Raw genomic sequence first — 14,919 nt, forward strand, 5'->3', positions numbered from 1 at the left:
AATCCCCAAGACAAGTTATTGTCTTCTTTAATCACCTCAGAAAGGCAAGTCCCTTGGGCCACTTAGCAAACAGTCCCCTCAGTCAACATATTGAGCTGATTTCTGTCATGGTGGATGAGTTTTACCTCTTCTAGAACTTTATATAAATAGATCATACAGAGTGTACTCTTTCTCTGGCTTCTTTCACTTAGCACAAGGCTTTTGAGACTTATCTACTACATTTATTAGTAGTTGGTTATATTTTATGGCTGAGTAATATTCCATTTTATGATATGTCATAATTTATCTTTTCATCAGTGGATGGATGCTTGTGTTGTTACCTCCTTTGATTATTATAGTAAAACTGTTGTAAACATTCAGATTCACATCATTTTTTGGATAGACATTTTCATTTACATGTGAGTTCTAATTGCTTCACATCCTTCTCAGCACTAGCTATTGTCAGTCCTGTTCGTTTTAACCATCCTTGTGAATATGTAGTCATATCTTGTGGTTTTAGTTTCCATTTATCTGATGATTAAATGGGTTGAGCATCTTTTTATGTATATGTTGTCTATCTGTACATCTGCTATTATGACTTGCCTATATCTTTAGCTCATAATTTTAAATTGGATTATTTGCCTTAAATTATGAGTTATATATTTGTGTACATACACACATATACACACACATCCATATACATACACACATCCTAGATACTAGTTCTTGGTCAGACTTATGTATTACAAACATTTTCTATGTGAATTGCCTTTTTATATTGTGGCCCTGTTTTTATGAAGAGCAGAAGTTTTAATTATAGTGAAATCCACTTAACACATTTTTTCTTTTATAATTAGTGTCTTTATATCTAAAAATCTTCACTTAGCTCAAGATCACAAGCACATTTTCATACTTTTTCTTATACATTTCATTATTTTAGCCTGTGTATTTATTTATTTTATTTATTTATTTTTTGGTGGTGGTACTGGGGTTCCTGGAAGCCCTTCTACCTCCGGGCTACACTCCCAGACCTATTTTTTACATTTTCATTTTGGAAACAGGGTCTCCTAAACCAGCGCGCACGGCTGGCTTCGAACCTGCGCGATCCTCCGGTCTCTGCCTCCCAAGCGTGCGCCACCACACCCGGCTAGCCTGTGTATTTAGATATATGATCCATTTTGATCTGGGCTTTTTATTTTTGTCATGATATTGAATGTCGTGGATTTTTTGTTTATATAATTTTACTTTACTTCTGTGTTTCACTTTATGTTTTATTTATTTATTCATTTATTTATTTTTTGGTGGTACTGGGGTTGAACCCAGGGTCTTTTCTACCTCTGGGCTATACTCCCAGACCTATTTTATATTTTATTTGGAAACAGGGTCTCACTAAGTTGTTGAGAGCCTCACTAAGTAGCTGGCTTCGAACCTGTGTGATCCTCCTGTCTCAGCCTCCCAAGCGCGGGGATAACAAGCGTGTGCCACCATGCCCGGCTCACTTTATGTTTTAATAGTTTTACTTATTCACTTACTTTTGGGTTACTTTGGTATCTTAGTTGAACATCAATTGAACCCATAACTGTGGACCATTTCTGGAGTCTTTTCAGTTATATTGATTTTTTTAATATCTATTTAAATATATCAGTTTGAATTATTGAAGCTTTATAGTAAGTCTTAAAATCAGGTAGTAGAAGTCTTTCAATCTTGTTCTTTTTTCCTTCCCCAAATATTTAATGTTTTAAATCTTTTTAATTGCCATGTAAATTTTAAAATTAGCTTATAGCTTAGCATGTCTGCAGGGGAGGCCGCGGCGGGGAAAATGGCGGACAGGAAGGCGGGAGAGGAGAAGCCTGAAAAGCCACAGCGGGCTGGAGCCGCCGGAGTAATGGAGGGGAAAGTTCCAGTCGCAGCACTGAGAAGCGATCAGCTGAAGAAGAAGCTGCAGACCTCCCAACAAAACCTACAGAGATCTCCAAGTTTGGATTTGCCATAGGTAGTCAGACAACAAAGAAAGCATCAGCAATATCCATCAAACTTGGATCAAGTAAGCCTAAAGAAACTGTTCTGACTCTTGCTCCAAAAACCCTATCAGTAGCGGCAGCTTTTAATGAAGATGAAGATAGTGAACCAGAGGAAATGCCTCCAGAAGCAAAGATGAGGATGAAGAATATTGGGAGAGATACACCAACATCAGCCGGACCAAACTCCTTCAATAAAGGAAAGCATGGATTTTCTGATAACCAGAAGCTATGGGAACGAAATATAAAATCTCATCTTGGAAATGTACATGACCAAGACAATTAAATGATGTGTTTTGAAATTGGGGTGTGGGGTGGGTGTAAAGTTAAAAGGAACAGTTTCCTTTTTTAAAGAATGGTATAAGACTATCTTTGGAGCCACTTTTTTTTCCTTTTTCATTTTTTTTTTTTTTAAGATTGAGTGGTATACTAATAAATGAGAGTTTGAAATTAGAGGTAATTTAAGTTTTATATACAGATTTCAAGACATTTGCTAATTTTGTAGTTTCATGTGATTAGTTTCCAAAGGTTACAGATAATAAATCAGAAATGGTACCTTTTTAAGAATTGCATATTTTTTTAGACACAACTATTAGCACATTAGGAGGGAAGCAAAAAGTTGTCTATTTAAACCGTAAGCAGTTACTCTCCTAACTCACCTCCCTCATTTCTAAACTGTCTGGCTCCCAGAAACAGCCTTATAGAGAAAGAGGGAGTATTGTATTGAGGGGAAAATGTTACTGGACTATTGACTGAAAGTAAATTTAGATGAAATTAAAATACAGCTTTTTTTCTTAGGGGCATTTGTTTTGTTTGAAATCATATACTAGGTATTGCATTGCCATCAGTGGATACAGATGCTTAGCTCTTTAAAAGAGTTTTTTTTTTTAATTTAATTTTTATGTGAAGTATCGAGTATTTGAAATAGCCCACTTCACTTAATGGGTCTTATCTATCTTCATTAGTCTTCAAAGAACACCCATTTGCTACCAAAGTAAATCAGTATTTTGAATATGCTTCTTGGTTTTTGTTAGCCACTTCCTGTAAGCGTTTCCACCAGAACTTGTGGCAAATCATAAGGAAGCTGTTTCTTTTAAAATACAAACCACCACCAAAAATTTAAATGTACATATTGCTTAAGTATTTGGCTGGGTTTTATTTATTTTTTCACAGTCAAAATGTTTATTTTTTTATGTATAGTAACCTTTCTAAAATGTACTAGCATTGGGAAGAGGTTTTTTTTTTTTTACAATAAAACTTTCACTTTATTTTTTTTATTAATTTATTTTTTAAATTGGTGCATTGTAGTCATATATCAATCACATTGGAGTACAAGACTTGAGAGGATATACAAGCACACATCATCCAATTAGCACTCCTCCAGCCCCCATCCCATTCCCTCCCCCTCCCTCCATCCCAGGCTTCTTTGGTGATTTACTTTGATACATTTGTTTATGTACCTCCTGCGTTTTAAAGAGGCTCCGTCCTCCAGCATTACATACCCTCTGATTGGTCACATTAGTTGCTTCACTATAGGGCCCTTTCTATAGCTCAACCTCTTCCTGTTGCCCTTATCCTCCTAGTTATTGCTGATTAAGAGTAGCGTCGGATTTATATTTTCTGCGATATTTCTCTGTGCATGCTGCGTTGCAAGTACCGATCCCACTCTTGATGGTCCCAGTAGTGGCCTGGCTACTCAGTGGACTGATCCAGATCTCGCTGGCTCAAGCAGCGGCCTTGCCTCATGGGAGGCCCCAGTTCTGGTCTCGCTAGCCCCTGCACCGGTCTAACCCCTAAGCTGGCTTTGGTCCCGGCCTTGGAGGCCGCAGGAGTGAACTTGCCTCACGCCAGGCTCTGATGCTGGCCATTGGCCCCTGCACCGGCCTAACCCCTTGGCAGGATTCCAGTCCCGGCCTCGGAGGCCCCAGCACCGGCCTAGCCTCACGGCAGGCTCCAATGCCGACCTCGTTGGCCCCAGCACTGGCCTAACCCCTCGGCAGGTTCCGTTCCCGGGTTAGGAGGCCCCAGCACTGGCCATGTCTCACGGCAGGCTCCGATGCTGGCCTCGCTGGCCCCAGCACCGGCCTAACCCCTTGGCAGGCTCTTATCCTGGCTTTGGAGGCCCCAGTACCGGCCTTGCCTCACGGCAGGCTCCGATGCCGGCCTCGCTGGCCCCAGCACCGGCCTAACCCCTCGGCAGGCTCTTATCCTGGCCTCGAGGCCCCAGTAACGGCCTTGCCTCAAGGCAGGCTCCGATGCCGGCCTCACTGGCCCCAGCACCGGCCTAACCCCTTGGCAGGCTCCGATCCCGGCCTCGGAGGCCCCAGCACTGGTCATGCCTCAAGGCAGGCTCCGATGCCGACCTCGCTGGCCCCAGCACCTGCCTAACCCCTCGGCAGGCTCTTATCCTGGCCTCGGAAGCCCCAGTACCGGCCCTGCCTCAAGGCAGGCTCTGATGCCAGCCTCACTGGCCCCAGCACCGGCCTAACCCCTCGGCAGGCTCCGATCCCGGCCTTGGAGGCCCCAGCACTGGTCATGCCTCAAGGCAGGCTTCGATGCCGGCCTCGCTGGCCCCATTGGCTGGGTTTTATTTTAAACAAGATATAAACACCAAAAAAATTTAACATTGTATGAAGACAAAAGAGAATGCACTTTCTGTAACTTTGTCAAAGCATTTAAGTTACTAACTTGTTAAATCCAATTTAAATGCGCTCACTTCAGGATATTTGTTTAGTACAATTATATGGTTTATTTTGCATATGTACATACTGACCAGTATCGTCTCAAAAGCACATTTTAGGTACTAAAAATAGAAGGAAAGAAAAGCACATCTTCAAACACATTTTATGGAATCTCATCACATATACCATGATAGATTTGTGTATTGTAGGGTGTTTGTTTTGTATTTTTGTATTGTATATGGACTTTTTAAAAATGTGACAGTTAAACACATCTTTAAAAGGATAGTCACAGACCTGAAACATGGCATAATGATTTTCTTAAACTCCTACAATGTTAAATTTGGAGGCAGCTTCAGCCTGTGTGATTGGTGGTAATTGCTCACTATCTTTTAAGAGATCATAACTCCAGAGAAGCAGCCTGTGTATATTCATAACACTTGTTCACTTACATTTAAGTTTAGATAAGCCCCAAGTAAAACAATGGACATGTATATAGAACTATTAGTTCTTACATGATTTAATTATATCAAGATATATGAACTTAACATTCTTTTATGTAGACAAACTACCCATTTTTGTCCATTTTACTGTTTGTTAAAATAACATCCCTCTCCTACATATTCTTTTCTTGACCCAAATGAAATATTAAGATGAGGTCAAGATGAGGAGAGAGAAATGACTGAGATGAATGTCTTTACTAAAATACCAATAAATTTTGTCAAACTAAAAAAAAATTAGCTTATAAATTTCTACAAAACACTAAAAGCTTGTTGGGATTTTAGTTAGCATTATATTAAATGTATAGATTCACTGAGAGAAAACTGACATCTTAGCAATATTGACTCTTAAAATTCTTCAGTAATTTTCTAAGCTTCCCAAAATAAAGTATTAAAAACTGGCACTTGGGCCTTTGCGGGGTGGCTAGTGGTAGAGCACTTTCCTAGTATATGAGAGTATTCCTAGTATGTTTGATCCCTAGCATGGCAAAACAACAACAACAAAACTGAGACCAAAACAAACAAACAAAAAATGGGCCGCTTAAAACAACAGAAATTTGTTTCTCAGAATTCTAGAAGCAAGGTATCAGTAGGACCATGCTCTTTGAAGGCTGTGGAGGATGAATCCTTTCTTGCCTCTTTTAGTAGATTCCTTTTGCTTTTTTTTTTTTTTTTTTTTTTTGGCACTGAGGGTGGAACCCAGGGGCTTTTTTTTTTTTTTTTTATAACCTCTGGGCTATCCTCCCAGACCTATTTTATATTTTATTTGGAAACTGTCTCACTAAGTTGCTGAGAGCCTCACTAAGTAGATGAGGCTGGCTTTGAATCTGTGCCATCCTTCTATCTCAGCCTCCCAAGCACTGGGATTACAAGCTTGCACCACCACACCCTGCGCCTATTTTAGCAAATGGTGGATGCCAGCAATCCTTAAGCTTTTCTTGAAGTGCAGAGAGGCCTCACTACAGTATCTATCGGCTTCTCTCTTTACATAGCCACCATCTTGTATGTTTCTGTATCCAAATTTCCTGCTTCCAGGTAAGGGCATTAATCATATTGGATTTAGAGCCCACCCTAGTCTAGAATGTACTTGTTTTTATTGTATTGCATCTGCAAAGACCCTTTTTCCAAATAAAGTCACATTCATCACTACCTCAGTGTTAAAATTTTGAAATTATCTTTTGGGGAAACAGTTCAATCCCCTAACAACATGCTATATTTCTGTTTATTTAGGGTATAATTTATCTAAAAAATGTGTTATGATTTTTATTGTGCAGATCTTTTATTGTGCACAATATTATTACTATCTTTTAATATCCTATTAAATTTATCTAAGTATTTTGTGTTTGTGGATGATTTTGCAAATGATGTTTAACATTTTTATTTTCTAATTATTTTCTTAGTATATAAAATACAAATGTTTTACCTTACATTCCTTAACCTTGCTAAATTTGATCAGTTCTAGTAGCTCTTTTACACACAAGTATACTATTATGCGAAGTTTTTTTTAGTAAGAGTGTCAAGTATAAATGGGTATTATTATTATTAATATTATTGTTGATACTGGGAATTGAACCCAGGGGCATTCTACCTCTGAGCTACACCCCCAGCCCTATTTTTTTTTTTAATGATCTCACTAAGTTACAAAGGACCTCATTAAGTAGCTGAGGCTGGCTATGAACTTGGAATCCTCCTGTCTCAGCTTTCCAAGCATTGGGGTTACAGGTGTGCGTCACCACTAGTTGGATTTCTTCACAATCAATTTTTTCAAAATAATCAATACCCCAGGTGGGCATGGTGATGCATACCTGTAATCCAGTGCTTGGGAAGCTGAGAGGAGGGTCTCAGGTTCGCAGCCAGCCTCTGCAACTTAGTGAGACCCTCTTTCAAAATAAAAATAAATAAATAAAATAGGGCTGGGTGTGTAGTCCAGCAGTAGAATGCCCCTTGGTTCAATCTCTAGTACAAAAAGAAACAAACAGAAAAACCCAAATTCAACCAAGTGTATGATTATTTATTCTATTTTATTCTATTCACATTTTATTGCTCTTTTGAATATTAAATCAATTTTGGATCCCCGGGCTATGTGATAATGTTTTTCCTTTTTGTATATTATTGTATTTTATTTAGAAATAGTTTCTAGGATTTTTGTGTCTGCATTTATAGAGTATTGATCTATGATTTCTTTTCTTGTTATATTATTATTTGGCTTTAGTATCCGTTAGTTTTCAACAATTTATTATGATCTTGTGTGGTTTTGTGTTTTTCCTATATGGAGTTTCTTGTGCTACTTTGGCATGTGGATTGATAATTGCCATAAAATTTGGAAACATTTTGGGTCATTACTGCTTCAAGTATGTTTGCTCCCTTTTTTTCCTTTTGGGAGTCCAATTACTTGATATTTACCCCACAGGTTTAGATTATTTTTTCTTTTCTCTCTCTCTACATCAGTTTAGATAATTTCTAATTATCTTTTCTTCTGTAATGTCTTGTCTGTTGTTAAACACAGCTGTAATGTTGTTATTTTAAATACTGTATCCTTCTGCTATAGGAGAGTCATTGTGGGTGGTTTTTTTTTTTTTTTTCTTTGCGGTACTGGGGATGGAACCCCAATATTCTACCTCCGAGCTACACCCCTAGCCCAAAACAGGGTCTCATCGAGTTGCAAAGGGCCTCATTAAGTAGCTGAGGCTGTGCTTGAACCTGGATCCTCCTGTCTCAGCCTCCCAAATTGTTTTTTGTTTCAATGTTTTTCATTGTGTGCACACTTTCCTTTAAATCTTTGTATATGTTTACAATAACATTTTAAAGTCCTGTTAACTAATTTTATTGTCTTGATCACTCTAGGTTTGTTTTAATTGCTTGATTTTTTTTCCCCCTCCACTTTGAGGTCATGTTTTCTTCTTTCTTGTTTAATTCAAGCCATGTTGAATTTTGATCTGGCAGACAGTGTAGTTGTGTGCAGATCTATCTGATCTTTTTGGGTTTGTCATAAGTTTTGTTACTGCGAGTCTGCAGTGGTGCTGTCTGACAGAACTGCATTGATGAGCTAGTTTTGCCTTTTCTTAAGGTATTTCTGGAGTTTCAATAGAAAGTCCTAGACTTCTGTGCTCTGCAGGATTCTCTGCTCTACTTTTGGGTTTGATGACTGCCTGTAGGAAGAAACCTAGGCAATCATGGGGGCTCACTTTGGTTATTTTTCTCTTCCTTTCTCTTTGTGATCAAAGTCTTATACTACTTATGGTCTAACATCTGAAAATAATGTTTTATATTTTCATATGAAAGCCTAGCTTTCTAGTTGTTTAAGATGAGAAGGTTAGTTCAGTACTATTTACCCTATAATGTATTGAATGTTGCTTGTATTTTTTGGCTAAGATTTACCTCACTTGACAATTTATATATACTGCTTTTTCTGCCTGGAGCTCTTTTTCCTATCTTTTATACCTGAAAAGCCCTTATTAATCATGTGATGGTCAGATAACATTTCACTGTTTCCTGGTAGTCTTCCATGATGCTACAAATCCTAGGCTAGACGTCATGCTTGTCAACACTCACTGCACCTAAACTCTGCTTGTCATTGTCATTACTTATTATACATCATATCCCCAGTGAAGATCTCAAAATCATTCTCTCTCCTTTGCGTTATTATATATGAAGATGAAATGTACTATTCAATTCAAAGCACTTCAAGTATACTTTAATTTTTTGTGTGTCAGGCATGGTGGCATATGCCTGTAACCCCAGTATTTAGGCTGAGCCAGGAAGATTGCTGGTTTGAGGACAGGCTCAACAACTTAGTGAGACTCTCAGCCACTTGGCACAAGACCCTGTTTCTCAATGAATAAATAAATAAATAGGTAGGTAGGGCTGGAGGATAGCTTGGAGGTAGAATGCTCCTGGGTTTTTTGGTTTGCTTGTTTGTTTGTTTGTTTTGTGGTACTGGGCATGGAACACGGGCATTCTACCTCCGAGCTACAATCCCAGCCCTATATTTTTATTTTTTATTTTGAAACCAGGTCTCACTGAGTTGCAAAGGGCATTGCTAAGTAGATGAGGCTGTCCTTGAAATGCCATCCTCTAGTCTCAGCCTCCCAAATGCTGGGGATTACAAGCGTGTGCCACCATGCCCAGCTTTCCTGGGTTTCAATCACCAGTACATCTGCAAATGTGCTTTTTCTCTGATTACTTTGCAGAAATACTTGACTATTAGCAGTGGTATCCTTACTCAGTTTTCTTTTCAAATTTGTTCTATCTCTGCAGAGATTAGTACTTTTCTTCTTTAGTGCCTATTATAAATATATGTATATATTTACCCACAAATAGTGATCTGCTTGTAATATTAGTTTTAGATAAGAAGCTTTTCCCCAAAATCTATAGATAGGCCTTACTTAAAAAGTGTATTCAAAATAAATACCAGTAACCATTTAGTTGTTATAGTAGCTTGAGGAAATCACTGTGGCTAGGTCTCATGTGAAAAGTGGGCATGGATGTACTATCCCATTTAAGAGTCTTTAGTAATAGTAACTTTCTTAGGAAGACTTCTCTGATTATCAATTTTGAAGAAGAAATGTTTATGGTATAATAATCTTATCTTTTATCAGGAACAAATATTTCCTTATAGTGTCCATTTCACAGATTTGTGAGTGATTGCATTTTGTTTTAAGATTACTAACAGAAAAATTTGTCGTGAAGTTTTTTTCATTTTTTTATTGGTGCACTGTATTCATACATCATATTGGGGGGGGGACCTTTTGTAGACATACATACACACATCACAGTTAGCCCCTATCCAATTCCCACCCCATTCCCTCCCCATCCCTTCTTCCCATGCTTGGCTTAGAGGTTGATATCTAGTATTATAGCAATTTATCCAAAATTAACAATGATAATCTCACATAACAGTTTCATTTGTCTGATACCAAGATTTTGATGACTTAAAGATAACATTTCAATATTTCTTTTTGCTTTCTTTCTTACCAGAGACTATTTTTTCTTTTTCTTTTTTTTTAGGTGAAACTATCATACATTTATTTATTTATTTATTTATTTTTCAGAAAAAAATCTGTCTTAATATTGAATATGGACTCTAGATACCCAAAACGATCTCGATAAAGAACAAAGCTAGAAGATGTATATTTATTTCAAACCTTATAAAGCTACAATAATTGAAACAGTGTAGTACTGTTATAAAGGCAGATATATAAACCATTGGAGTTAAATAAAAGCCTAGAGGCCGGGCGTGGTGGCGCATGCTTGTAATCCCTGCACTTGGGAGGCAGAGACAGGAGGATCGCGCAGGTTCGAAGCCAGCCGCGCGCGCTGGCTTAGGAGACCCTGTTTCCAAATTTAAAAAATGTAAAAATAGGTCTGGGAGCATAGCCTGGAGGTAGAAGGGCTTCCAGGAACCCCAGTACCAAAAAAAAAAAAAAAAAAAGCCTAGAGCTAAATTCTTCCATATATTGTATATTGTCAAGTTATTTTTGACAAGGTTTCCACGAACATTTGGTGGAGGAAATAATAATCTTTTAACTAAATATTGTTGAAAAATAATAATTACATGAAAAAGAATAAAATTGGACCCTTAACTAACACCATATACAAATATTAATTCAAAATAGATAAAAGACCTAAATATAAATCTTAAGACTATAAACTTATAGAAGAAAATCTGGGTCATAAAACCTTACAGCATTGAAATTGGCAGTGATTTCTTGGATATGATTTCAATGGTACAGGCAACAGAAGGGTAAACACACTTCCTAAAAATTAAAAAAATTGTATATCCAAAGACAATGTAAACAGAGTTAAAAGTTACTGATAGAATGGGATAAAATATTTCCAAATGCTATATCTAAAGGTATATTAATATTCCAAATAGAAATCCTAAAAATTAGCAACAATAAAAGCAAACAATACAATTTAGAAATAGGTAAAAGACTAACATAAATAATGAATCTCCAAAGATAACCAATCTTAGTTGTTTGTTGGATGGAAAATCTTGTTTCTCTGGTTCTGGTATGAGTTACCTATTTCTTTTTTGTAGTTAATCTCTTTGAGTATTTTCTCTAGCGCTGGTTTTGAAGACATAAATTCCTTCAGTTTCTGTTTGTCGTGGAAGCTTCTTATTTCCCCATCTAATTTGATAGAAAGTTTTGCTGGGTAGGAAATATTTGGCTGGAAGTTGTTTTCTTCCAGAGTTTGGAATATGTTACTCCAAGCCCTTCTGGCTCTCATGACTTGGTTAGGGAAGTCTGGAGTGATTCTAATTGGTTTGCCTCTGAATGTCACTTGGCCCTTTGTTTTTGTTGCCTTTAAGATTCTCTGCTTGGCTTCCACATTGGTCATTTTGACAATTATGTGGCATGGGGATCCTCTTCTCCAATCTTGTCTAAAGGGGGTTCTATAAGTTTCCTGGACCTGTGAATCGACCTCTTGCTCTATGTTTGGAAAATTTTCTGCTATTACTTCCTTGAAGAGATTATTGATCCCTTTGGTTTCACCTTCTTTTTCCTCCTCTATTCCAATTATTCTTAGGTTAGCTCTCTTAAAATGGGCCCATATTTCTTCAATGTCATATTCCTGCTGTTGGATTTTTTTTCTAAATTAGAAACTCTGTGTTCATTTTTGGAGGGATCATCTTCTAGGAGCAAGATTCTATTCTCCATGTCGTCTAATCGGTTGTTTATACTTTGAATTGAGGCCTTTACTTCATTGATTGTATCCTTTATCTCTTTTTGGCTCTCTGAATTTTTTTCAAAACACCTCTCTTATTTCTGCAGTTATTTTCCTGATTTGATCTTCTAGAAATCTCTGAATTTCTGTTTTTTCAGGTTCTGATGTTGTGGGGTTTTGGGCATTCATTGCTCTATTGTTATTCCTCTTTCCTATGATTTTGGAAGTTTGTACCTTCTCTGGGTTCTTCCCTGGATCACTACGACTTCACTTAAGGTGCTCTGGATCTCGAGTCTGTGGTATCTCAGTCACCTCTACTCCTTTCCTGGGTTGTATCGCAAAGTCTCAGACCCAGGGAGTCAATTGAGACTGCTTTAGACCATGGTGGGTGCCAGGTTGGGTGTTCTCCTGCGGGGAGTTGTGACTATGGTTTGATATCTCTGCCACCACCACTTCCCTACTGGGTCAAGTCCCTGGGAGTGCAGTACTGGGATTTCTCCTCTAGGGGCTGCAATTTGACTCACTGTTGTTGAGTGCGCTGATGGAGCTGTAGTGAATCGGTGATCTCTGCTACTGCTTCCGGTGGCTTTATGGCACCACTGCCACACCCTTGGCTGTGAGACTGGCGTATTCTCTGGTTTTGAGCTCTGCTCTGAGTCCCTGCAGGGTGTGCTGATCCCAGCCCCTGGGAGCTTTAGACGCTTCCTGTGCCGAAAAACTGCCAAAATTCTCCCGGCTGATCCGCATCCGCTCACCTCGTCTCGATGTCCGCCGCTCCTCTCTGGAGCCTGGTGGGCTTTTGAGTGCGTTGGTCTGGTAATGTCCGGTGAGCTCGCTGCTGCTGTCAGCAGTATGGTGCTGCTGCTGCGTACTTGGCTGTGAGGCCAGCGTATCTCCTCTCTGGCTCTGAGCTCCGTTCTGAGTCCCCCTCCTCTCTGGAGCCTGGTGCTGCAAGGGAGATGGCTATCACGCTGCTCCATGCCACAGCTCTGTCCGCAGCACTGTGGTCTGGTTTCTTTCTGGCGTCTTGTTTTTCCAGCCCTCTTTTTCTCTGTCTCTTGTATTTACATATTTTGTTTCTCTGCTGATGGTGTTTTCTGGCTATGAAAGGTGCTGATTTTGTGGTAATAGAGATTGGTTGTTAGAGGGGCTGATAAGCCCTACTTTTCTATGTCGCCATCTTCCCGGAAGTTGTCATGAATTTGATTCAAGTTAACCTTAAGTTTTTTTGTTTTTTGTTTTTTGTTTTTTTTTTTTCTCTCTAAGTATGGTGGATTGAACCCAGGGGCATTGTACCTCCGAGCCACACTCCCAGCCCTATTTTTTATTCTTTATTTTGAAACAAGGTCTCACTAAGTTTCAGGGGGCCTCATAAGCAACTGAGGCTGTCTGTGAACCCACGATCCTCCTGTCTTAGCCTCCCAAGTACTGGGATTACAAGCATGTGTCAACACACCTGGCTTTCACCTTAAGTTTAAAATTAAAATTGTTGGCCCAAAAAGAAATGATGATCTGTCAGTTATGTCTTCAAAATTACAGAGAACTTGAAGGTCATTTGTTTTAGAGGGGGCCCATAAGCTCCTTCACAGAATCTGGTTTGAGGCAGCTCTGTTTGGTTTACCTAATTCTAAATGCAGAAAGTTATTATAAAGCTCAGAAAGTTTTTAAGAAGTGATATTTAGTAGAGTATGATGGTGTACGCCTGTAATCCCCGTACTTGTGAGGCTTAGACAGGAGAATCAGAGGCTCGAGGATGTCCTCAGCAACTTAATGAGGCCCTGTTTCAAAAAAGGGTTGGGAATGTACTTCAGGGGTAAATGCTCCTGGGTTCAATTCTAGGGACCAAAACAACAACAATAATAATAATTTATTGGGTTAAATTTTACTTTCCATAAACTTCTACTCGTTGGTCCTACATTTTTCTTCTGTAATTTTGCAGAATTAAGCTGCTTTTTCTTAGGGTGTTTGATCTTATGGCAGTTTAACACCTATTTTTGTCTTTTTATTTCTTTGCCTGAAGCATCTCAGTTGTAAACCTCATCTTTGTATGGTATCCCTGTCTATTTTTTTTTTTTTCTTCAGTTCTGAGAATTGAGCCCAGGGGCATTCTACCTCTGAGCTATACCCCTAGCCCTAATTTTTATTCTTTATTTTTGAAACAGGGTCTCACTAAGTTATGGCCCTGTTTGCATTTTAAAACTCCTAGTATTTTTGCCTCTTTCACTGTGCTCTTCAGGACGGAATCCACCCTTGTAAATGGGCCCTGTATTAAGGACAGGGGTGCCTCCTTGACTTGCTTGCCTGACTCTCAGTGCCTCCTAAGATTGCCTTCACTTATTGTCCCTTATTAACCTAAAATATAAATACAATGGCCTTTTAATTTTTTGGTATTGGGGATTAAACCCAAGGGCATTCCATCTTCATGCTACACCTCCAACCCAACTTTATTTTTCAACAGGGTCTCACCAATTTGCTGGGGCTGACCTGGAAACTATGATCCTTCCATCTCAGCCTCCCAAGTACTGGGATTACAGGTATGTACCACCACACCCATCTGGATTTCATTTTATTTTTAAAAGGAAATGTTGACCTTTAGCTGTAGTGACATTCACCTGTCATCCCAGGTATTTCAGAGGCTGAGGCAGGAGAAACCCTTGAGTCTAGGACTTTAGCAGTAGCCTCGGTAACATAGAGAAACTCCTCTTAAAACAAATAACAACAACAACAACAAAATCCTTAAAGTTTAGGGACCTGTTTCATTTTCTATGTATTCATTATTTAATGTCAAAATGCAGTAAAAATTTTTTTAGTTAATTTCAGAATTTGGAATGCTAATTTCCCTTTGGTTTTTTATGGAGAATCAATATGCTTTTGTCTGATCTCCATGCCAGTAAATAAACTGTGGAACAGAACAAGGTCAAATGCAGAGTTATGTGGTTATATCCAGATTCTTCCACAACATTGAAATCAAGAATTTTCAACTCTTGAGTGTTTGCTTAGTCATTCAGGGGTCTTCCTAAGTATAGTATGGGCCTCAGATTGCCCTTTTTTATTCTTAAAGATGTCACCAAAGAC

General features: G+C 38.6%; 1 protein-coding gene and 1 pseudogene across 2 annotated transcripts in view; both read left to right on the forward strand.

Annotated features, from left to right (window-relative positions):
* The window catches only part of PDE7A (phosphodiesterase 7A), a gene marked incomplete at both ends in the record, with an annotated part of 124,773 nt that overhangs the window by 35,528 nt on the left and 74,326 nt on the right, over positions 1–14,919 (forward strand). The window lies entirely within an intron of this gene.
* Positions 1,799–2,283, forward strand: LOC308262158 (PEST proteolytic signal-containing nuclear protein-like; annotated as a pseudogene). The gene is made up of 2 exons: positions 1,799–1,972; positions 2,072–2,283. The product of its transcript is annotated as a PEST proteolytic signal-containing nuclear protein-like (transcript).

The sequence above is a fragment of the Muscardinus avellanarius genome (assembly GCF_963383645.1).
Source record: "Muscardinus avellanarius genome assembly, chromosome: 4".
NCBI classification, from domain to species: domain Eukaryota; kingdom Metazoa; phylum Chordata; class Mammalia; order Rodentia; family Gliridae; genus Muscardinus; species Muscardinus avellanarius.